We start from the raw sequence: 24680 nt of genomic DNA, 5'->3' as shown, positions 1-24680 counted from the left end.
TTATCATTTCCTATGTTTGTTCTAAAACACATGGCGTTGTTGGCACTTATTACGTACTGACCGCTTGTTATTCATTTTATTAAATTTGTCAATTTTTCGTGGTGAATTCCTGTCGTGTTCGTTTCTTGGTTATGCAGCCTTAAATAGTGGAGGTGTTGAGCCGGTTGACATTTCTGTGACTGAAAAGGGAGTGGGCAATCTAGTGATTCTAATCGTAATTTTGGCTTATTACATTGAAAACATCTGTAGAGCAAGGTTGGGAACTACGGTTATTAATAAAGGATGGCGTAGGTGGGCGATCAAGTTATAAATGTGCTATCGCGAACCACAAAACCATGATTAAAGTAGTATCCAAACTCAGATACTAGCTATCCGATGGATAGTGAATAATTCTATTCATAACGCGAGCTACGAGCAAAAATAAAATACTTCAAGAAGTGCGCTGTAATGTGATTCTTGCTAAACTGTGAGGATGATTAGACCTTATAGGACTTAAAATATTTCATTCCACTTCTCGGCCGGTGTCCACTTACAAGACGGGTCTGTTGGCGGTAGATTTGAATGAAAAAAATAATATTTCTGACTAATCATCCTTAATGTCACGTCATTAATGTGAAATTTACACGTGTTCACACGCCTGTTCCGAAGTTTTGGGTGGGCTCTACTCTCTGATATCCATACCAACCTTCATGTTGGATTACTGATTGAGTGAGGTAGGGAAATCATACGTGTTATATTACTTATATATTTGTTCCACAGATACATCACATACTTTGTGATACATGGTGATACATCACATACTTTGTGATAAATGGTGATACATCACATACTTTGTGATACATGGTGATACATCACTCTTATGCTCAAAGATCACGTGAACAGATATGCAAGACTCCCTCTCTTGGGTACTTAGTACATTACAAAACAAAAGAACATAATAATATAAAATAACATAATAGACTATACAACAATACGATAGAAGATATGAAGAACTGTATCGGGGCCCTCATGTAGTTGCGGAGGGATAGAGTCACTTCTGAACGATAATTGCTGAAAATAGCCTGATGCCACAGAGTGAGAATACTTCTTTTGACTAGAGATATGATTTGGAATCTCTTCCTTAACGACCTCACAGTCCATTAGTATTCTTCCCGGTATTGGGCGCTGAAATGTATGTCTTCCTCGATGCCTCCATTACTCGAAATCATTTTCGATGGTTTTTAATATTTCGATGGTAGCCTTCAAGGTCGATAGGCGTATTATAAGTGGCAATAGATTTCGTCAATCGATTGTAGGTGGTATAACTGTTTATTTTCATCTATGGAAAACCAATTAATGATAGATTTCCTGTATATTTTCGGTTACCTGCCAATGCATAATTTTCTACTGATTGGCGACTCTGTCGATTATCGATGATCAATGGATAGTCGACGGTCATACTTAAAAAGACAGTCTATTGTTGTATATGAAGAAATTTCATGAGGATCACTGGGGGGAATGCATCTGCGATAAATGAACTCAGTTGTGTATTCAAAGTCTATCTCTTATCTCTATAATTATGCATCTAAAAATACCCATGGTAGTCAATGCATGAGGGCTTAGGGGAGCCCTTCGAGGATACAACACACCGGGGCCGAGAACCTAGCCAGTGGCTTATACGCCCGATCACCCGAGGAGGGACTGGAAAGGAAGGAAAAAGGAAAAGAGGCGCCGCCGCGATAGGAGCCCGTCGACGCCTCTGGGAAAGGAAAGAGACGGAAGGGCCGGGACGAGGGAAAGACACCTCAACGCTATATAAGCGAAGAGGGCCCTACTATTAGCGAAACCAAGCATACGCAATTAATGTGCCAGCGATTTTAGTGGGTTTTCCTATGAGGAAAGAAATCCATCGATCAAATTGCTAGATACCCATGGTAGTCAGTAGACATCGTAGAATCAAAGCACAAAAGGGCAGAAAAGCGAGGAATGGTTATGACTCTGGTTCACGCGGACTGCATCCCTTGGCGCCATGGTTTCTTCAGCACGTAGTGTCCAAAATGAGGAGTCTAGTACGAGCGTTACGAGGCATTATCTGAAACGAGGTGTGCCCCTCGAATGAAATCACTGCCGAACAATACGGCATAAACGCAGCATCGCTGTGGAAACATCGCGAATTGCTTTGCCGGCAACGTTTCGGGACGCACCATTTTGGACCAGACCGGGAAATCCAACGCCGTGTCATATCACTCACTCCCGATGGCAATGCAATTCTCAGGCGGAGTGGTTGGCAATATTGGGCGTAGATCAGCGTTCGGCGGATAATTGGGCGAGAAATAGCCCTCCCCCCACTGTGTCGCTCCGTGGTGTCGGCCTCGAGTTAAATCGCGTGTAGTGAATCTGATTAGCGAATGTTGGCACTGTTGTTCGCGCTGCTAAACTGCGAATTGGCGTCATCAAGTCAGTCGTCCCTCTTGAACCCCGGTGTCATAACCTTCCCCCTCCTATTGATTTAAGTATAGCATCATTGCCTGAAATGTGTTCGTTTTGTTGCTTGTGTTTGATAAATTTCAATTACGCACTGTATAAATTATAAGTGCACTTTTGCGGATTATTTACGAGGAAAGATTTAGGAAAATTACACATTGATGTTGTAATGTCTGCTTTTCCCGACGAACAATAGTATTAAAGATTTCTCGGGTCAAATAATTGAGGATTAACTTTTAGAATTTCATTTTTTGATGCCCATTATCGACGTCTGGGATGATTAACTCAACGGAAGTACCTATAGGCCTATTTGCGGTTTGGGAGTGGAGTGGATGGTTCATTTCTGGCGCGGTCAGATGACGAGCAGACGACGAAGAAAGCGAGTGTTAGCCTCTGCGTAATTACCCGCCACGTTATTATCGTTTCTCGGTGTCCGCTCAGGCATTGTCCCTTCCCCTTTATTTACGGGGAAGCTCTTTATTGGTGGTGGCCACCGACAGCTGGAGCCAATCGTGCCTTTGACGGCTGGTGATTACGCCTCTAATGGTGAGCCTCATCCGGTGATGAAGAAAAGATAGGAAAAAATCTGAACACCAGCTTCGATCTATTGTCTGCAAAACTATTTCTTGTGTGCTGATAAGGATCGAGTGAGTAGTCGTTATCAGTTGGGGGGATAGTATTTACCCATGAGCTGGATAAATACTCGTTTGTTAGGTGTTTTTACGGTTTTAGGTGTTCTTTCTCCTGTTTGATTGATAGATATGCGTGTAGGTAATCTAATGACTTTAAATTGACCTTAGATTGACTTCGAAAGGGTTTTTTCCTCCTCGTTTTCGATAAAGGAATGTCGTTAATTAATAATTTATTGCTTTAGGGAACATCATAACTTGAATTACTGCGTACACTAAGAAGGGTTTTCATTGTATTTATCCACCAATCTGGTTATTTATGACAATTCTTATTACAATTATTCGTTAATTAATAATTTATATCTTTTAGGAACATCATAACTTGAATTACTGCGTACACTAAGGCAGGTTTTCATTGTATTTATCTACCAATCTGGTGATTTATTGGCAATTCTTATTACAATACCGTGATTGACTGGCTGGAGTCGTTAGATTGATGCTTTTCGTCTAGAAACTTTTTCAGTAATTTTACCTTGAAAAGGAGAATAAGTTGGAGATTGAATGTGGATGGGTAAACTTTAGTTGGAATATGTTTACCAATACCGTGGAAAAAGATTGGATTTAAAGCATGGGAATAATATAAGTTTTGAAACAATGCCTTGTAATCGATTCTAGGCTCTCCAATCCTGAGAGAAACAGTCTTCGGTTTCCGAATAATAATGAAAAAATTGGTATGCCCTGAAGAATTTTGTTTTCTCGGGTCTGATATCTCTTTATTCTGCTTTCAATTAATCTTTTCGGTGAGCAGAAACTCGAAGTCTTTCAGCGAACTTTTGCCGATAAATATTGGAATCCTTTTTGAAGGGATGGAATCGACTTCGAGTTCCCCCGTGTGCTGTAATATACATTCATTCTGTCAGTGTCATCAAGAATTTTTATCATGAGAAAAGAATGCTTTCGCACCCGAGTTAAACCGATTTCTATGGGATCGTAGCTTATTTTCCTGCTAGCTCATGAAAGAATGATACAGTCGATGAAAAATTCACTTCGGGAGTCCGTGGAGATTCGCAAGAATGGGTTTCGCATTGCTTTCAGAATACCCTAGTTTCAGTTTGACGCGAAAGGTATTAATTCTGTTCCGAGTCTCTGAAGTTGCATCTGGGGTGACTTAATAAGAGAAATGGTATGTCAAAAGGATACGTGCAAAGAGTGCAATTCGCGCCCTACTATTGATGGCTGTAACGAAATTAAAATAAAACAATCAGAATCAATCTTTTGACATTTCTGAATTTTCGTTGTCATTGTATCCAATTTCAATTGGATCATTCCTTTTTTTTAGAATTCTTGTTGGTGCAATTAATGCGAAAAGCCCTTTTAGATGGTACTCAGCTAGCAAAATTGTGATGTAGTAGATCTAGCTGCGTAACGAAATAAATGTCTTTCATTAACTTAAGTGCAAGCCCATTGATGGAGTTTCGGTATTATAAAGACCCTGTAGATTCAACAAAAACGGTAACGTTGACTCAAGTAATTTAAATCGTTTCTGGTAATCATCAGGAGTTTTAATCATCACCAGAAGTAGTTCATGCCAGTCGAGTGAAAGCTACTTCAGTGTGTGGAATAAGCACTTTTGTCTTAAGATTTGAAATAATGAATCTTTGCACTTTTCCACATAAATCTTCAATTCAAAGGAGTCAACATGTTTCACTGCAGGGCAGCATCGTCAGAAACATGCGACTCCTTTGAAGTAAAGGTTTATTCGGAGAAATGCAAAGGACTATTACTTCGTATCATACAATTTATTTACACAGTGTAACAAATTTCACCATTCATTTCACTTTTTTATTTTCTGCTGTCATAACTGATCAACAAAAACTTCGGTTTGATTCGTTTAGGTAAAGCTTAATCCAGGATAAGAATTTACCATTGATTTCTTACGAGAGAGTAAATCATTCTTTGATTTATTTGCGACGTTGAAGTGTACCTGTACATTCTGTTTTGCCTGCATCCCTACTGGCTTCGAGTCAGTTGAGCCTCCACATGAGTGAAGCCTTTGTGAAAAATGAGTCAAAGATTTCCCGTATAAATGAGTGGGCCTAGATGAGGAACCGAGAACCATGTGCATTCAGTCTTAACTGTTTCTGTATCTAAAACCTAAGAATATTATTTTTTGCATTTGTATGATCTGAATTAATAATAATTTTTTTTTGATCCGTAAATTGTTTTTTAAATTTCATACGCCGTAAAGTAAGTATCGTGTGCTTAAATTATTTTATTCTAAAACCTTTAGAATTCTTGTCGGTGCAATTAATGTGGAAAGCTATTTTAGGCGATCCTTAGTTTGCAAAATTGTGATGCAGGAGATCTAACTGCGAAACGAAATAAATGTATCTTTCATAAACTGAAGTATAAACTCATATAAAGAGGTCTAAACTGAAATTTATAGAAAGTTTATCCTTTATTACTTGTGATTCCTTGTTTTTCATTAGTTTTTCCATTTGATGAAGCGAAATCTATGGTCGGTAGATCGAATAATGAACACCAGCGAGGACGAATACTCGTGTCCATTCGTTTTCTATACCTTGGATGTCTGGCGCTAAAAATTCCATGTTGTGTGTGGCGGATGGCAAAATAATGATGGCGTCTATTTTTTTTTGTCGTCGGAACGATGTGAGGATACCCATCAAACTTTAGTGAAACGCTCTCGAAGCGATCGGAAGTTGTCCTTCGGCGAATGCCCATCGCAAAGGGACGAAAACTTTCCCGTCAATCGATTCACTGTCTGAGCTCATGTATTGACTGCTTCGAAGCTAATTTTTCCGAAAGGTTGGAATCCGATGGTTCTCGTTGTCCATGTGAGAAATTTTCTTGAAGGCTGTGTGTTACTTGATGCATTTATTTTTACTAGCTCCAACACTAACGTTTTATGAAATATTGCGTCATGTAAAACAAAATATTTTTCGAATGCTTGCATGATCACGTAAATATGCTTTATAGCAAAGACGTTCGCCCTTGAAAAACAGGCTTGGCCGTAGAAGAGTTCTGGTTGAGTAGTAAGTGAGTGGATGTACTCATTGGCGTCGTATTTGTTTTTCGTGAAGAATCTTTATTCTGAGTGACCTAGAAAACTCTGCGGTCTACCTCGACTCTTGCAATAATGGTTCAAGTATATTCATTTATCGTTCCTTATTTTTTATGAAAAACTGAAAACCTTCCAAATAATAGCATCATTCGCAAATTTCGAGAGCCGGAAAGAGTATAAAATGACTCATATATAAGTTTCATAACTATTTTTTGTTTGAAATGTATGCGCTATTTTAAAAAAATGCTGAATTATTATTCTAGCCCATGTATTATCGTATTTTTCATATGCAAATACTTTGTTGGAGATGTGTGAGTGTATAATTACCTCTTTATCTTCCTCTTCAAAGATCTATTTCAAGTCTAAAGTGCACTATGCATAAGCGAATCCGTCGGCGTAGTCATCTGCGGTATGTGAATTTAATTAAGTTTCTCCCCAGTCTGGATTCCAGTGGCATTGGTGAAAAAATGCCCCTCATTGTAATGGCCTCTCTGCGTACCCTTCCCTTTTACTCCGTTTATTTTTCTCTTTTTTTTGCGTCTCGAAAAACCGAAAGGCCTGGTGGACAAGAGCGATTCCGAGCGTGCCTGAAAACTTTTCCATCTCGGAGAACGCGCGATGTCAAATTGGGAAGGGGTTGTAGAGAAATGAGTGGCGCAGCCAATCCTGGCGTGGCTGCCTGAGGGACGGCCTCGAGCGTCTGTATCCCTGGCCTCAATTTTTCACGTTTTTCCTTAATGAAACATCCCCCCAACGAAACGTTTCCCGATAATTTGAATATTCTTTTTTCCCACCACTCCTACCACCGCGCCCTCGTCGGGTGTCTTCGTAGTGTTTCGTCGTGCTGCGCCACCGTCGAAGACAATTTTATTTCTATAAATCTCAGGTTCAGATTTTTAACTTTTGTTTGTTCACATTGAACTACTGAAGTTGAAGTAGAACCTAGGTATTTTTCCACGGATGTGTTTGAATTAATTTCATTCCTGATGACGCATTGCCTTGCGCTGGTATCTTGTAGTAAGAAGGTGTTGGAGAAGAGGGTAGGTTGCTTCAGGAGGAATATTCAGTGATTCAAAGATGCTAACGGAGACTATTTGAAAAAAAAAATTGTCCATCATCATGAGGTCCAACTCCTTAGGTACTGAGCCATGGCAAAGCAAACATTGGTTTTGAAGCACTTTGCAGTTATAATGAATAGGTTTTTCTTGGGTATTCAGCCTTTTCGACTTCTAACATCATGCTTTGGATTTTTGACGCCATTAAATTATAAAATTTGGACGAAAAATTGCGATTATACTTATTGAAACAATCTTCTAGCTTAATTAAACGAGACCATCGAGTGAGTATCAAGAATATGAATACGAAATCTCACCCATTTTGAGATTAATTGTTTCAGACCATTTTAATCGCGCATTTTCTTCCAATATTAATTTTTCAACGTCCTTAAAAATCCAGAGTATTAAATAAAGTGCCAAAAAGGTTGGGTACCCAAGATAAACCGTTTTCATGGTAACTACATAGTACATCCAGTAAAATGTTTGCGTTGCCATTGCTCTGTAACTAAGGAGTTGCAACCCCATTTTTTTTGCAAAAAATGCTTAAAATTGTCTTGCCTACCACCTCATGAAGTATCGCAGATTCCTCCTGAAACGACCCGTATACCCCGGTTCGAAACTCATTGTATCAATACACATTTATTGATTATTGCCTCTGTCTGATTGTCTTAATCGGCTTCTCTCGCCGTTTTAATCAAGTTTTCGGACCTGAAAATTTTGAAATGATAATTGTGCTATTCCTTCCAATTTCTAGTCAGCTGCTTGGTGTACAATATGTATTATGTACCTACCGTATTCGTAGAATCTTATGACGCCTTAAGGAACTGAGACCTGTTTTACGGTAAATCAATGGATATTGTACATGTTGGAAAATATGTAATATATACATTACCTAATTTATGTATTAATATTTTCCAACACTCCCACTATTTGTGATAACTCTTCCTTAAAAAAACAGTAAGAACACAAAGAAAAAACATAACTCACTGTTACTTTGAAATAGAAGACACAATATTCAATAATGTTCTAAATCTAACAAACTTGTCCTTACACAAAGGTTTTGTAAAAATATCTGCTAACTGATCGTTACTTTGAACATATTCAACATTTACAATTTTCCTTTCATACTGCTCACGAATGAAATGGTATCTAATATCAATATGCTTTGTCCGCTTGTGGAACTCGGGATTTTTGACAAGCCTTATAGCACTTTGGTTGTCCACATAAAGTGGGGTTGAACTCACACAATTAAAACCAATATCATATAACAGTTTCTTCAACCATACTACATCCTTGGCAGCCATACATGCAGATACATATTCAGCTTCAGTGGTACTGAGTGTCACCATTTTCTGACGTTGAGAGACCCAAGTGATTGGACCACCTGACAGCAAACACACAAATCCAGTCATTGACCTACGAGTATCAGGATCTCCTGCAAAATCTGAGTCACTAAAGCATATCAAATCTTCACTTGAACTACCACTACTGTACAATATACCATAATTAACTGTACCTTTGACATATTTGAAAATTCTTTTTACAGCATTAACATGGCTTTCATCATAATTATTCAAGTACCTACTCACACAATTAACAGAAAAAGAAATATCAGGTCTACTAACAACAGCAAGAAACAAAAGTGAACCTACAGCTTGGCGATATGGAAATTTTGTAATACCACTATTATCGGTTGCTTCACTCAGCCTTACACTGGGAACAGCAGGAACATCCACCGGAGTAGAATCAAATAGCTGAAATTGCCTGAGGATTTTTCCGGCATAAGTTGTCTGATGAACATGAATAGTACCAGCGGCTCGATCTCTCATAATTTCCATGCCACAAAAGTTCCGAACCTCTGAAACTTTTATTTCATACTCTTTACCAAAAGCTTCCAGAACACCATGAATCTTCTCCATATTGCTCCCAATCAGTAGACCATCATCTACAAATAAAGCTAAAATCATTCTATTAGGACACTTAATTTGAGTGAATACACATTTGTCAGCATCACTGGCAACAAAATGAAATTTACTGAGGAATTTAACAAATGTTTGGTTCCAGGTTCTTGGAGATTGTTTCAAACCATATAATGACTTATTCAACTTACATACAAGCTCACAATTACCATTACATTTTACCTCAATGCCTTCTGGGATTGACATATATACCTCTTCCTTCAATTCCCCATATGGAAGGCGGTTTTAACATCAAAGTGGACCATCTCCAAGTCTTCTTCAGCTATAACTGCCAAGAGAGTTCTCAAAAAGTCATACCTCACAACTGGTGAGAATGTCTCTTCATAATCAAGCCCTGGTCGTTGACTAAACCCTCTTGCACACAACCTAGCCTTGTAGCGTGTGCCACTTTCAGAGTCTTGAATTTTAAATACCCATTTCGAGTCTATCACTTCCTTGCCATTTCTCGAAACAATAGTGCAAGTGCCATTAACCCGGTGAGCTGATAGTTCTTCTTCTATAGCTTTCTTCCACTTCTCCTTCTCAGGCCCCGTAACAGCTTCCCTATAATTGATCGGCTCAGCACACTCAGCGAAACCTACATCAATACCATATCGCTGAGGTTTTCTTAATTGTTCTTTATCTCTTAAACAACTTTGAGCTACTTCTTCTCCTTGTAATAGCTGAGTTTCTTGACTACATACTTTTGGATAATCTTTGCCTATTTCCCCATCAATTTCTTCATTTCCTTCTTCTCCAAGCAGTTGAAAGTGGAATTCTTGCTGCTTACTAATCTGCACTTTCTCATCTGCTTCATTGAACTTGACATCTTTCGACTCTACGATCCTTGGCTGACATTTCCTGTCTCCAGGTACACTCTTGTATGTGTTACGATGAGATTTTCCCAGCTGGCAAGCCTCGCAAACGAATTTTTCACCTCCTGCTTGGTTCAGCCCCTCGATAATGCCTAACCTGGGTAATTGAATCATCGCTCCAGCATTCAGATGTCCCAGACGTTCATGCCACACTTTGAAGCTGTCTCTTGACGCGAGATTGGCCTGACAATTAGTGACTACAACAAATAACATTCTATATATTTTGTTCTCCTGTTTCACACCTGTAGCTAGCACCTTGCCATCTTGACACACCATCACGTTATTTCCTGCAAACCTAACCTCAAAACCTCTTGAAGTACATACGCCGACTGAGAAAAGATTTTTCCGAAGTTGAGGCACATACAAAACATTTTCAATTCTCCCAAGCTCCCACTTTTTGTTTGCGTACTTGCGGATTACAACAGTTCCAACTCCTACAGCTGTGCACTTCGTGTTATCTCCTAAAGTAACTGAGATATCTCCGCATTTAACTAAATCATTAAACCACTCACGTCTGTAGCAAATATGCCTAGACGCACCGCTGTCCATGAGCCAGGTCTCTCTTACTTCACTACGTGAGATAAAATCTTTCACATCTTTTGCCTCATTTACAGGTTTGCTGCGTTCATGAGTAGAATCTTTACTGAAAGCAACAAAAGCACTCACAGAATCCCCAGATCCTGTTTCTTCCTTCTTCTTCTTCTCCGTCTTTTTATTCTTCCTGCAATTTCGGGCAATGTGGCCAGGTTTTCCACATATAAAGCAAACAATTTTGGCTTTCCGCTTACTTCCAACTTGTTTTCCTACTGCCCTTTTTTCATCTCTATCTATCGACATGGCTGCAAACGCACTCGCCGACTCCTCTATCTCCGTAATTCTTGCTTCCTCAGCGATCAGCCTCTCCTGAAGTCTCTTTACGGTCTGGTCAGCTGCTGCGACGTTATCCCACGTGATTATTACGTCATTGTCATCAATTTCAAACCATTAGGGATATCCTATGAGATATTTTAACGTTATAGTGGTCGTGCAGTTCTAAGTATAATCAAGTTATTTGTATACATTAAACACAAATTGGCATTTACACTGGGCCGTGCTCGAAGATATTGATGTTTAGTACCCTAATAATATAGTATTGCTATAAAAAGTTAATTATATCACATTGAGAAAATATTCATCGCTAATATGTATGCGTAAATATATTTCAAGGTCCCGCTTAAGTATATGTTTACAATTTGTTTTCTTAGTTGGTTATATAACCAAATATACCAATTACCATTCAGTAAAGTTTAGAAGAGTACGTTTTGACTCGCATTCAAATTATGAGTATTAATTTGAAGTATGTAGTTCGTCTCGTACTTAAATACTCGATATGATCGAAATTCTCAATGTAGTAACAGTAGGGAGGTCCATTATATCCTACTGTCCGAGTGAAATATTTATTTAGATGTGGGTTTTGTTTGAGAGATGTCTTTTTCATTTTGATATCGTTTCTTAATTTTTCATTCGTTTGTCTTTCGCCTATTGTTGGCGATAAGGCGTATTCCATTTGAAAAACCGCTTGCCTTGTGGCGTGCTTAGTAATATCTTTTTCTCTTTCGGAGAAAGTGACATTATCTCTTCTTTCGGCCTGACTTCGAGTTTAATTTTCATGCGACTTACATACGCAAGAGCCTTCAAATTATTCTCCAGAACCATGGATCCTTCGAGACTCATGTTAATCCGCGGTCTGATGACTGTTTTCGCGAATTGACTCACAAATAAAAGAACACGCTTCGGAGATTCCCGTTCTCTTCGAATAAAATAACGTCTGGAATATTCAGCTGGCCTACATAACGGTGATGAAATTCGCATAAATTGTTCCTAGAGGAAATTTACCCGAATCGGGAGTCGAGCGGCCAACCAGCTTTCCTGGCCAATACGAAGGTCAGTCCTTGGTGAGGTCACCTCGTAAGAACCTCAAGAATCATAATTTTACAGATTGCCTGTGCATTCCTTGTGATAGTCTTGAGGCTTCTCACTGCATTGCACTTTCAGATGACTCTTGAAAGAATTTGCGTGGTTTATTTATAATTGCGTATCGCTCAAATATAACAGGTTGTTTTTCGTGATGTGTCAGTGGTTTAAAACTTAATGCACTGAATGGTTGAGACTTAAGCCTGGTAGAATTCCATTTTAAGTTTGGAAAAATAACAACTTTGCTTTCTACAACTTAACCTTTAATCGTTCACTAGTGTCAATAAACTATCATTTAAAGACTAATGGTATTAAACTCACATTATCACCTTTTTCATGTCTTACAGAGTAGATAACTTCGTCAATAAATGCTTGCAGCGTCAATAAATGCTCTTTATCACTGTGCAGGAAACCCCGCCATAATAATGCCCGAACGACAAACTTTATCTGCCAGTAAATCAATTAATGCCATGCTTAAAATGGTTTTAAAAAGTCAAAATAATTATATGATATTTTAGTGCAAAGGTAGACGACCGGAACTCGTGTATACGTGTTAGAGAGTTGTTTGGCGATCAGCATGTTGATGCCTACCCCTCACCCACCTCTCAAAATATTGATCCCGAAAGGCGAGCATTGTGCTTTAAAACGTTGGATATTCCGTCGTAGTGATGTCTAAGCGGCAGAGGGCACCGGTGCCTGGTACAGTCGCTAGTTCGGGAGTAAGTATCTTCCGGGGGACGCATTGACTTCCGCCCCTCTCTGTTAACATAAATATAAATGCGGGTTCGAAACCCTGTATATCGATGCAATTTAACGATTATCAACCCTCTCCGATTTTCTATCTCAATCTTCTGTCCTCAATGAAATTTCGGACGGAACAATGTTTCTTTGGTAAATGTGAGTATTTTGGGAAAACTGTAATATATTTTTGATTATTTTTCGGCTTGGCTGTGAGATAGAGAAGGGGTTAGGAGGGCTAAATTAAATTCAATTAATAATCTACTCTTCAAAAAGGGCCGACAATATTTTTAACCCTACGGACCGCATTTTCAAATTCTATCGCTGAATGCTATGCAAATAAAATATTTACCACAAAAAAGGAATTAATCATGTGCTAAATTAAAGTGATCTTTCGATAAGTTTTCTCGTAGTATAAAAATAATATAATTTTCAATATCTTGTTTTTTTGGGGCGCGCTGAGGATATACATATAATAGTTTACATAACTGTTAGATTCTCTCAAATTAGTTTACATTTCTTATTTCATAAAAGGAACCGCTGCAATTTCCTTCGGTGCTAAGGTTTGATTCTTCACTCTTTGTAAAATTGGAGCTGTCAGTTAAGTTATTTAGTCAGTTTTTGTTCAAATATTATTTAATCAATGAAACCGTCTTATCTATGTGAGATATCGGCGTGAATCATACTCAAAATCGCAAGACATGAACTTTTTGGCTTTCTGAAGTGTGTTTACTCAATAGAGTTTTCTGATTCGTCGTAGTATCCTTGCACTGGTTGTGCATTTATTTTTGATAGCTCTGTACGATTTCAGCTTGGAGTTATGAAAATAGTGTAAATAGTACATTGCAAAATCATAGTCTTATTTAAATATGCCTATAGTTTGAAAATGATTTTGTGTCCCAATAGCGCTAATATGTGTGTTACTTTATTTTGCTTTTAACTTTCCTAACTCTTCAGTTCCAACTTGTAAGCATTTTCTGTTAAGTTTCGTTTTCGGCGGCATTTGAACTTATAAAATGTTCATTCTTCCATCAACATTATATTTTCATTTGTGGTGGTCATTAAATTGAGGTAATTTATTTTCTGTGTTGAGAACTCAATGCCTGTTGTGGTATATATTTCTCACGAAATTGAAAATTATAAATTTATATTATTTTCTCTCTTGTAATGAGTTAGTAGATGTTAGGTTAATATAAAATGAGGTATTCCTCTAGATGGTGTTGTTAATAATAATGTTATTTCTTTGTTTCAGGTAAGGTCACTTCCACACTGCTTAAAGACGGAAATCCTAGAGTCAATTAATATGGATGTGAGTACTGATGTCGCAACTGAAATTTTAAGTTGATTTGTTATCAAAATGACTGCATTTCTTTTGAAATTATTACTGTTTATTGTCGTCGATCTATTTTATCCAACCTATTGTGCCAGTGAGTAATACTAGTTTCTGTATACCAGTTGTGAGATATTTTTGTTGACTAAATGGTACTTGTCCTCCATCCGTGTTGAAGGCATGTTTGCGTTCCCTTAAGATCCATAATGTTCCGCATTGTATTCCGTTTGTGTAAATATCATCTCAAACCGTTCATGAGCTGAGGGTCTGTTTCTTGTTGTGGCTGAGTACTAGCATCCCATCCACATCTGTTGGTGTGTGTTTAACCATCTATCGTAGTAGAGGTTCTACACTAAACTTCGGAATGCTACCAATGTGGTGTTTCGTGTTGAGAGTTTCAAATCACTCCATTGGGACATCAGTCTCCGGACTTCAGGGCCGTTGATGTTTGATAATTAATCCGTCTCCGGAAGTTGTCTGTTTGTGTTGACGGTCGCAATCAATCAAAGGATCCTTAAAAGTCGTATTTATCATCGCTTAAAAAAATGACTCATTATGCTTTCACTCGTAAGGTTGCGAAAATATACACGCTAGTGGTGGTTTTTATGGAAAAATTAGCTGTAAATTATCCGTAGAGAGTACTTAGCGTGAGATTCCAGTACGCCATACGTCAATGGCGGCCTTCGTAGAAAAAAAAATACCTTTTAGAATGCGCATTATCGTAATAATTTTTCTCGTGCGATTTTCATTCGTGTTTTGTTAGCTCAACGATGAACCATGGAAGAAGACATCTCGGGATAAAAAATAACATGGGTGTTATATAGAATTGTGAATTAAAATCAGGAGAATGCATCGACGCGGCTACTCAATTTCTCGAATCAATTTCCTCACTGTGCATGCGTTTGTTTTGCTGCTAATCACGTAGCTTATTTTTTAAATAAGTGCTTAAGTTAAATTAAATGCAATTCTTTTCTCTATATACCGGCCTTAACGTTGAAAATTGCTGCTAAGAAATCAATTAACTTGCCCATGTTTCTTTCACGGTTATGGTTAATCCCGATATTTTACCTTCTGATTGCTTATCGATTATATTGATTGATTATTATACCCCGATTGCTTTTCGCCTTCCTGTTATCTTCCTATCCACTAATTTCATTTCTACTGTTAAGGCTGTGTGAATTGGTTGGCAAAAGAAAGATAATTTTAAAATGAATGAATGAGCAAAGAAGTACAGCCTTGACTTCAGCCTCTTCCTTACGCTTCCTTTTGCTTTGCAGTATCATCTATGTAAACCCGTCTCCTGACCCGAAATAATCAGGATTCTTACCCGGTTATGGTTAATCCGGGTATTTTACCTTCTGCATCACTATTATTTCCAGATGCCTGCTCTTCTTACTTTCTACCACTTACGTTACCCTCCTACCAACTTATCCTTTGCAGTATCATCTACTTAAACCTGACTATTGACCCGATGTAATGAGGGAAAATTGTCGTGAGCCTTTTTCCTGTTGATTGGGCATCAATTCTCATGCTTCTGGAAGAGCTGTTCTTAGCGCAACAAGGAGGAATGCCCGAAGGGACTCCAAAAGGGTTGATCAAGCGACGGCAGGATTAAGCGATGGGCGGCCGCTTTTCGTTCTTCCGATTATAAAAAAAAACCCTTCCCGCCATTCCTTGCGTCTGCGTGCGAAAAAAAAATATCGCCGTAAGGTCGTTACACCTGTCGGGTCCCTTGCGGCCAATACCGCCCGCTATCGCCTCTTCTTGAAGCGGCCCGGGAAAAAGAAATGGCAGGGTTTTTTTTTTAAAGTGAAGACGAGGATTTTTAAAGGGAAAGGGATCCGCTAAAAGCTGCGTTCGAGCGAAAATGAGTCCTTCAAGAGGTATTTTTTTTATATCTCTCCCTTTTCATTCTTAATGGGAATGGGTGGTTGAACGCGTTAGCCGGTCGCTGGGGTGCGCCATATCCACAGTCTCCCTCATTCCCACGGTGCGATTTTGGAGAGGTATTTTGGGAAGATTTGGACAAAGCGAGGACCAGGGGTATTCCTCCGTTTCATATCCGTCTCAAAAGGAATGGATGATTCTTTCTCGTAATCGGTCGAATCTTCATCGTGCTCGTTGGATTCTGCGGCGGAGACCGTAATGGGGAGGATGAAATGAAAGAAATGAGATAAAGATGTTATCATTTCGTAAAATAATTGCTTACAAAGTTATTTAAAAATGAAAGAGTGTAAGCTTTCTACAGTTTCTTTAGGAATGAATATTTGATATTATCTTCGTTCGCGGTAGATTTTCCTGGGATCCTCAACCTTATTCTGGCTCTATCTTGCTTCATCCAGGGCAATGATAGGAATTTATATGTTCTTGTTGTTTATCATTTGTGATAATTCCTACTTTTTCACCATTAAGTAGGGAATGTCGCACTGTCCCATAACCTATTATTTTACTGTCTCTCGATCGATTATATATGTGCTGTAATAGATGTATTCTATGGCATTTAACACTTTTATTTGGTTAGCAGCTGATATTATTTATACAACTTTGGAAATTCATTTGTGTGTTGTAGTAAAAATTATCCTTTATTCTTCAAGTGCTTACCATAACTCCTTGTTACTCCGAAGCTCTGCGTTATTTTCTGACAGTTATAATATTAACCCATTCGTGCATAGCGTCCGATATATCGGACGCGGGTATTTTATTTTTTTCTTGAGCTCCACTATGCATGTGCTACATTGTGATACCATATCACGTTCAAATGAAAGTATTTCTTTACCGCTGCGCTAATATTTTAGTTGCATCCTTGAATTTATCGTGGTAAGAAGTATATTTGTGAAGCATGGCATTGAAAGAATTTTCAGTCACCCTCACGGCGTAAGTAAATAATTTTTTACTGAAGTTTTTTTCTCAATATTTTGATAACTTCATTTTTAACTATCTCATTTTTGATCTAAAGATTGATATTTTTATTTTCTACATTTTTTTAATTTTTTACTGTCCTATTTTGTATCTGTAATGAACACTAAAAATTGACCGTCCGATATATCGGACGCCATGCATGAGGGTCAGTTCTCGTAGCTAATCTAATGATGGCTACTCATTTCTATTATTAATAAATTTGTATTTTAGTATTGTATATTTAATTATAAAACTAAATTTACTTTATTAATGGCATACAAGCATATTTTGTCAGCAATTATCCATGAAAAGATTTTTTGCCTTGGCAATAAACAAATTTATTCGCCCAATGGCACCTCTGGAGGTGACTTTTGATGCAAGCTTACCCTCAAACGTAACAACATGTAAAATATGTGAGTGTAGAAAGGAGAATCCTTTTATAAAATTAACTTTATGCACGAATGGGTTAAGAGAAGGGTAATAACGCCGATGCCCGTCTCATTTTATTATAACTCATTAGTAAAAATAAAATCAGAAATGAATTTTCCATTTTTGTAGCGTGTTGTTTAATCGTTTCCCTATAGGCAATCGCTTATCAAAGCTAGTGCCATCGTCGGTATTTATTCCGGGGTGGAGAAATCAAAAATGTTATTTTTGTTCTTTTAAAACTCTTTCCCGCTGTGAGAAGAAAGGAAGAAGGAAAAAATCTGGCTGACGGATCTATTGCGAGGTAGAAAAGTGCTCAATAGATGAGGAAACTCATCTGTCTCGACGTCATCTTCCCGTTTCAGCCGTTCGTCTTTATTATTTCCCTCGCTCATTGTACTCGCCATGTCACTCTTTCTGTTCAGCGTCTCGTAAATATCTTCTTTGCCAGAAACTTGAAAATAGCTCGTGACATTGGGAAAAGAGGATAGAATTGGTGTTTTTGCCAGATAACTGCCTTCCAGTCCAGAAGGTCCAGATGCGTATCTCTTGTCGCATTAATTTTTCCATTTTGATGTCGGTACCCATCCTGGTGCCTTGTTAAGAACTTTTCACGAGCAGTATTACTTAACATATATTCGTAGTTTCGGCTTCAAATGGTGGAACCACTTATCTATAGTGCGAAATAACTCGCTGTTTAATTTTCCACAAAACTTAATTATTCCGATCGTGGGTTTCAACTACAAGATATGATTGATACCGTGACCGTAGGTTTCAACTACTAGATATGATCTAGATTGTCAATGGATTGTCAGTACCTTGATAATGAGTATTTAGTAGTTGAAATCCAGGATCGGATGAATTAAGGTTTGTGGAACACTACAAAGTGAGTTATTTCGCACAAAAGTGGTACTTCATTTTGATGTAACATAAAAATTTAAATCCTGATCTCTTTTTGCATAGAGTACAATGAGACTTTTACTGCTATTCTATTTACCTTTAGTTCTCCAAATTAATCCATCCCTACCAATGCAGCCACCTTGTGTGAGCCTGGTATGTTTAGATGTAATTCTCGGTATTTTGGGATCTCGTGGGGGCTTGTTACTGTGGTGGCTTGGTTTCCGGCTCCACATCCCCACGTTCTGGGAATCCGGGATCCCAATGGATCTCAAAAATGGCGGGCGTTTTCCAAACAAGGATCCTTGCTTTAATTCTGTGAGTAGAACACTCAGTCGGGCTTTCTCATCAAAATATTTACTACGTATTGTCCCTTAAATAGTGAAATTAGGTATCCAGTATTAAGTTTTCGAAATTAATTGGCTTCAAAAGAGCCAAGTAAGCTCATAATTTTATGGAAATTCGCATTTCGTCTCCTCCAACGTCGTGACACGTTGTTCACGTATGGTAAGGACGTGGATGGTCTATCCCTGTTAAAGCCATGCATTAAATGACGTCGCAATATTCGGCTAGCAACTTACCCGCCGTTTTCATGAGGTCCCTCCGCCACCAAACTTACGGCTTGAGCAGCTCTGACGGCTTTTGAAATTCAAATTAATAACTTAAAAAATTTATACTTTTAAGTTGCCTCAAAAAGATTATATAATTTTGCACAATCATAAAAAAGACCTCCATTATAGTTCTCCGTCCACCATATAGGGCGCTAAGTCTAGTTCCATTGACGCTTCCCGTTAATAGCAGTGGATAATGTTTTATCTCCATCTTTCCCTGTTCTCCTCTTCGTCCAATCGAGAAATCAACCACAACTGTCGACAAACTCCTACAAGCAAACAATTCTCCCCACGATATCCTTTTTTGTTGGCGTCTATGCTCCAACCCCTCTCGTCTGAAGCAAAAATACATCTGGAAAAAAGTCAAAATTCTCCAGGAAACTCCAAAACTTTTACTTTTATATTATCAGTCCCCTATCCATGTTATCCTCTCGTCTGCTTGTAAATATACTTGTCAATTGAAGGGCTTTGTGTAGTAACTCTTTAAATGAGTTATTCCTCTTTTTGTATAAAATTCCACTACCCTCGTTACTGTCTTGGTAGATAATAATTCGTTTCTCTCTGATTTGATTGAATTTTTGAATCCCAAATTGATCCAATTAGTCGGCGTCTGTGGTCGTACTCACTCGAGGAACCACCGATATGGACCGCAGACTTGCTGAACGTTTTTCTTTCATATATTTTCATCCCCTCAACTGCCCATTCGCTATTCCCATAGACTATTCCACAGGCGCTTAGCCGCGTTCTTCCTCCCCAATCTGTTGAGCGTCTCCTTAGCAGTGCAACAATCAACAATCTCGGCTCCGCCTCGGGGAAGTGTGTATGTTTGGGAGGGAAGTGTTGAAATCGCAAGGAGGGGAAGAGCGGCGGCGCGTTTTTGGAAAGGGGCGCGGCTTTGGAGGTCCGATAGTTCCTGTTGCCGCCGTATATTGATCCGGCGCTCCTCCAGCTCCAGCCCTGACTTTTTCGAGTCCTCCTCCTCTCTTCCACTTGCGAGGGCTTCCTCCACTTTCTCCGTCGCGGCCCGCCCTTCCTGGGCACCGCCCCCGCCACCCCTGCTCTATGTCTCTATGTACTAGTCCCTTTTTCCCTTTGCTAGTATGAAAGGTAACTTTTCTATTACTCTTCGTCTCCCCAAAATCTTGCTCCCATCCATCGATGCTAGCCATCCCGTTTCGGTAGTTGCTCAAGCGATTATAACGATTGGTTAGCGTTTTTATGCGGCTTCCCTTAGAGAGTGGTGCAAATTTTTCAGGGCCAATATTGTAAATTTTTATTTTGAAGAGGCAGCAGCTCAAATTTTATATGGATTTTAATTCTTGTTGAAATTTAGGCTTGTTGTATTTTACTTCCGATCCTACCGTAAGTTGAAGTGTAGCATCGTTGGGGGTATGCTTCTTTCAACGCGCGTGTGAAATTCTTTCCCCTGCGCCAGCATGAATGGTAACTTCTTTGCCCATATTTATTGACTTATATTACCCATCGACCCCAAAATCTTTACCCCGTCCATTGATCCCAACTATCCCTTTACGGTAGTTGCTCAAGCCATTATAACCATTATTAGTAATCGTTTTTCTAAACGGCTTCCCGCAAATGTTAGTGCAAATTTTTCAGAGGTTATTTATGGATTTATATTTTATAAGAAGTAGCACATAAAATTTTGTATGGACTTAAATGTAAAATATCTGCTTGCAGTTTGCTTCCGCTCCCACCGGAAGTGCTACGCTAGTATCCTTGGGGGTAAGCTTTTTTCAACGCACGTTTAATGCTTGGCAGATTATAGCACGGAGTCCACCAGATACCGAAGTTATATGATCGCTCCGGAAAAGTGTTGAGATATCCGCGACTGAGTATGTTTATGGATTTATGTTTTCGAGTGCTCATTCCTGAGAGATAAGGAGCAAATTCAGCATGATATTAAAAGAAAACGTTGCGATTAGTAAATGATATTATATATACCGAGATATGGCTTTTTAACAGGGAATTATATTGTCGTACCATTGAAATTCACTTTATACGTAGGGTAAATGACTAATTATCAAAAATTTCACTATGAACTTGTGCTTGTCGAGTTTGATGACATTTTTATTTCGTTCGATCAATATGCAATAATTTTCTGTTTTTATGCATTTTTCACCAATGAGCTGCGGTTTGCACTCTTATGAGTATCTTACCCAGACCGATATCGGGATTTTCTTGTGTAAGAAATGAACCTTTTATGGAAAAATCCATTGGAGAATTATTTCAGTCAATGTTTTATAAATAACCGTGCATGGCCCTCTTCCTGGCGTGCTCGAGACGTCATTGAAATTTTCGGCTATTCAATGCCGATGGCTTTATTAGGGACCTCTAATTAATCGTTGTTAATTCTCATACTTAGCTCTCACGTAACTTTTCGTCTTCGTTAATTTTTTGGACCTTACATCTTTCGCGCTCCATCATTTTCCGTATATTTCCCGCTGTCACGTTCGCAGAAATTCTTAACGTCGCAGGGTTTCGCACGATTTATCTAGGTCTCATTTCTGGGAATGGCGTTCCATGTTATCCTTTTCTGTTCCTCTTATTTTTTTCAACCCATTGATCCGTTGAAGCTGCTTCCGAGTTTCTGATAGTTCCTACCGTACTTCCTTTTTTTATCACATGACTCATTCTTTTTTTTATCATATGACTCTTTCATAGCAAAAGAGGTCTCAATAGATCTATTATAATTTCGATTCCATTACTATTTGACCGCCTTCCAATCATCAGTTTAAATTTTGGATTTCGGAGACTCAGCATGCAATTAGCTGTTGAGATTACCATGATTACCAAATTATCTATGACTCTCTCCAATAAAGGCGCCCTTTTATGCGGAATCTTCGAGAATTTGCAAAATTTAGGATGTAATAGGGATAAAAGATGGATAACAAGGGCGTGGATAATTCAATCACTATATATTTCAACTAACTCTTCTCCCAGCTTAATTGAAATGAACACGTGAAATTTTCCACCATTATAACAAATATTCTTCAAGGAAAAAAAAGTTTCAAAATGGTCTGTAGTGCATTCAAGTTATGCTATTGTAACCATAGTGACAAACATTGCATGAATTGAATGCTCTAACTGTACGAAATTTTTTATTTCAATATGGAAATAATCCACTCCACCACGCTTAGATCTTCTGATTTTACTCTTCTCCTAGCTACATATTTGACTCGTGACCGTAACGCGAAAAAGATGGCATTGCGGCAGAGCTGAAGCGAAAATATTCGAGACGTCTCGGCTGACCCAATGTTGAAGTTTTATATCCCTCGTCCTCAACCCCACGTGAGCCTATCTTTATCCCATCCCCTCCCCACCCCACCCTCTCCATTGGGTCCTATTATTGCCTCGTTTTTTTTTTACGAACGTCGGCGTAACCCGCGGCAATTTCGCTCGTTCTTTTGAGCCCTGCTCTTTATTTTCGCACGCTCCTCCGCCCCTCCTCCGCTTTCGCTCTTTCGTGATGAATGAACTGAGTTCGTTGCGTGCCCCAAGGCGGTGCGTAGGAAGTGATGATAACGGTCTCTTCTCGCGTGCGATTCGTTCCGCTTGGAACTCGTTTTGTTTTCGAGCATTTTTTTCGATCTAGATGTCCGAGGTAGGGAGTTGAAGGAAGCAGTTTCGCGACTGCGCGAAACAAGAAAGAAATAATTTTCGCGAAAAATGGTTTAAAATTTTTGCCGTCATAGATTTTATCGAGGTTTTGAACGATAAATTAGAGCAAACAGAATGTAGAATTTTGAATTATTTCTTATATTTTTAAGTGAAGCCTTTTTTTTACTATCTTAGCCGATCGTGGTGACAATATACTAATAACTAAATAATAAAATTTGTTTAAAAAAGTATATTTACGTATTTTTTAACGGTTTAAAGTTCAGAGTTACATTCTTGATTTGTGACAAGTCGATTTGAAGTTTGCTTGTTTAGTATTTTTTGTGGGACAAGAATAGGTTTTTTTCTTTCTAATATTTTGATTTTTATTTTTCTATTTTGCGTTAGACTTTTATTCTGTTGTTACTAAAAGGCACTTAGTGCCTGAATTGGAAAAAAAGTCATCTTGATTTGGACTCCAGCTTGGATTTCCGCTATCGTGTTCAGTGTGCTATAACTAACCGTGTATGTATTCCATCAATGATATTAACCGAGATGTATTCCATCCCCTAAGAATAAACAGCGTTGTAAAGCAAAATAATTCTCTCTAATAATTTTGTCTTCGGAAATCTAAATTTTGCTTTCCCTTTTGGAATTTTCGCATGTTGTTGCAATGTTGCTGCCTCCGTAACCTACTTTTTAGCTAGCTATTTTTTTCCAAAAATATTGTCTTTCCTTAAGTATTTTAATCGTATCCAAGGGACTTTTTCTCTTTTGTAGGTAAATGGAGAAGGTCGACAAAGTACGAGTTGTAGCTAACGTAAAGAATTCCAATCAAAAAGTTGGGTAAAACGTACCCAGTGACCGCGGCCAGCGTTTGAATGAATAATTATAGAGTACTTGCTATGATTTGCTGTTTTATTTTTTTTTTGGAAAGCTGAGAAAATTTCTGTTATCGAATCATCCCTTTATTCCGTCGGCTTTGGCCATGATTCTCGAAATAACAAACAGTTCGACCGGTCTCTTGAAGAAAAGCATCAAGCAGCTCATTCATCTTTCGTTTCGCCATCGTGATATTTTTCGTTCACATTCTCGCTGTTCATCAAGCATTTTAGGTCTGTTTAAATTGCTTACGTCATAAATTCATGATCAAAGGTATTTCTCCTGTTCATTTAGCGGAAAGGGGAATGTGAGTTGAAAAGGAAAGGGGAGTTTTCATTCCTTCTTCATGCATATTGAAGTTTTCTTTCTCCGCTTTTATGCGCGTCTTACGCCTTTTAATTTCTTCTCAGCGAGTGTTTTCATTTTTGCTCTAATGAGGTTTTCCCGTGAATATGGCGTTTAATGAGAAAAAACAGAGGCTGTGACGGTCAAGTAACGTTACTGGAAAAAATTGCAACCTGCAAACTTCTTTGAAGGCGAATTCTTTGAGCAAATGTTATATTGATTTTAATAAATTGGCTTTTATTCAGTTTGATTGATTCCTTCTGTCGCCGTGAACAGGGGCGCAGCTAGGAATTAAGGCTAGGGGGGTTTCAGGCGCAATATTACTCTGGTCCCTGGGGGTGTGGTATACCCACAAGGGTAAGCGGGAGGTGCGGGGGCAAAAAATATTTAAGATAAGTGGTTCAAAATGTTGAGTTTTAAGGCTTCTGAGGGATATTTTGTTAATACTCACACTATTCTATAAGCAATATTAATCCAATTAAGTAAAATAGATTAAACTTAAAATTTTCTCTGAGCTCTGGGGGGGTTTTATCCCCCAAACCCCCCCCCCTCGCTGCGCCACTGGCCGTGAAAATAATGAAACGTCAATTCCATGGAAGGTTATTCAAATATTCCCTATTGTAAGGCCTAAGGCTTTCATCGAGAACATTCTGATTTTCATGGTAATTGCGTATTCTACCTCCTCCCATGTCCCTTTATAGTGAAGAGTGTATTCATTCTCTGAACTTATTTATTCGTGCGATTGGTGTCACGTTGACTTACGAACCCGCTTGTGAGGTAAAGTTTGAGATTTTAAAAATTGGTCATGTGAGATGAATGCAGAGTAGTGGTTCCTAAATTTATGGAAACTTGAGATTTCTGTCTTACCGTGTATATTTTTAAAAATATTTTTCTCGTGCACTTGAAAACTGCATATCGCTTGGATG

General features: G+C 38.5%; 1 long non-coding RNA gene across 1 annotated transcript; it reads right to left on the bottom strand.

Annotated features, from left to right (window-relative positions):
• Window positions 1-8430: 8430 nt before the first annotated feature.
• LOC124168532 lies at window positions 8431-9032 on the bottom strand. The gene is made up of 2 exons (XR_006866958.1): window positions 8942-9032; window positions 8431-8613 (listed from the first exon to the last, which is right to left on the bottom strand). It is a non-coding gene; the product is annotated as an uncharacterized LOC124168532 (long non-coding RNA).
• Window positions 9033-24680: the final 15648 nt, after the last annotated feature.

Source organism: Ischnura elegans, chromosome 11 (genome assembly GCF_921293095.1).
Source record: "Ischnura elegans chromosome 11, ioIscEleg1.1, whole genome shotgun sequence".
Lineage (NCBI taxonomy): Eukaryota > Metazoa > Arthropoda > Insecta > Odonata > Coenagrionidae > Ischnura > Ischnura elegans.
The sequence above is the reverse complement of the archived record's forward strand: the minus strand, read 5'-3'. Positions and strand labels throughout refer to the sequence as shown.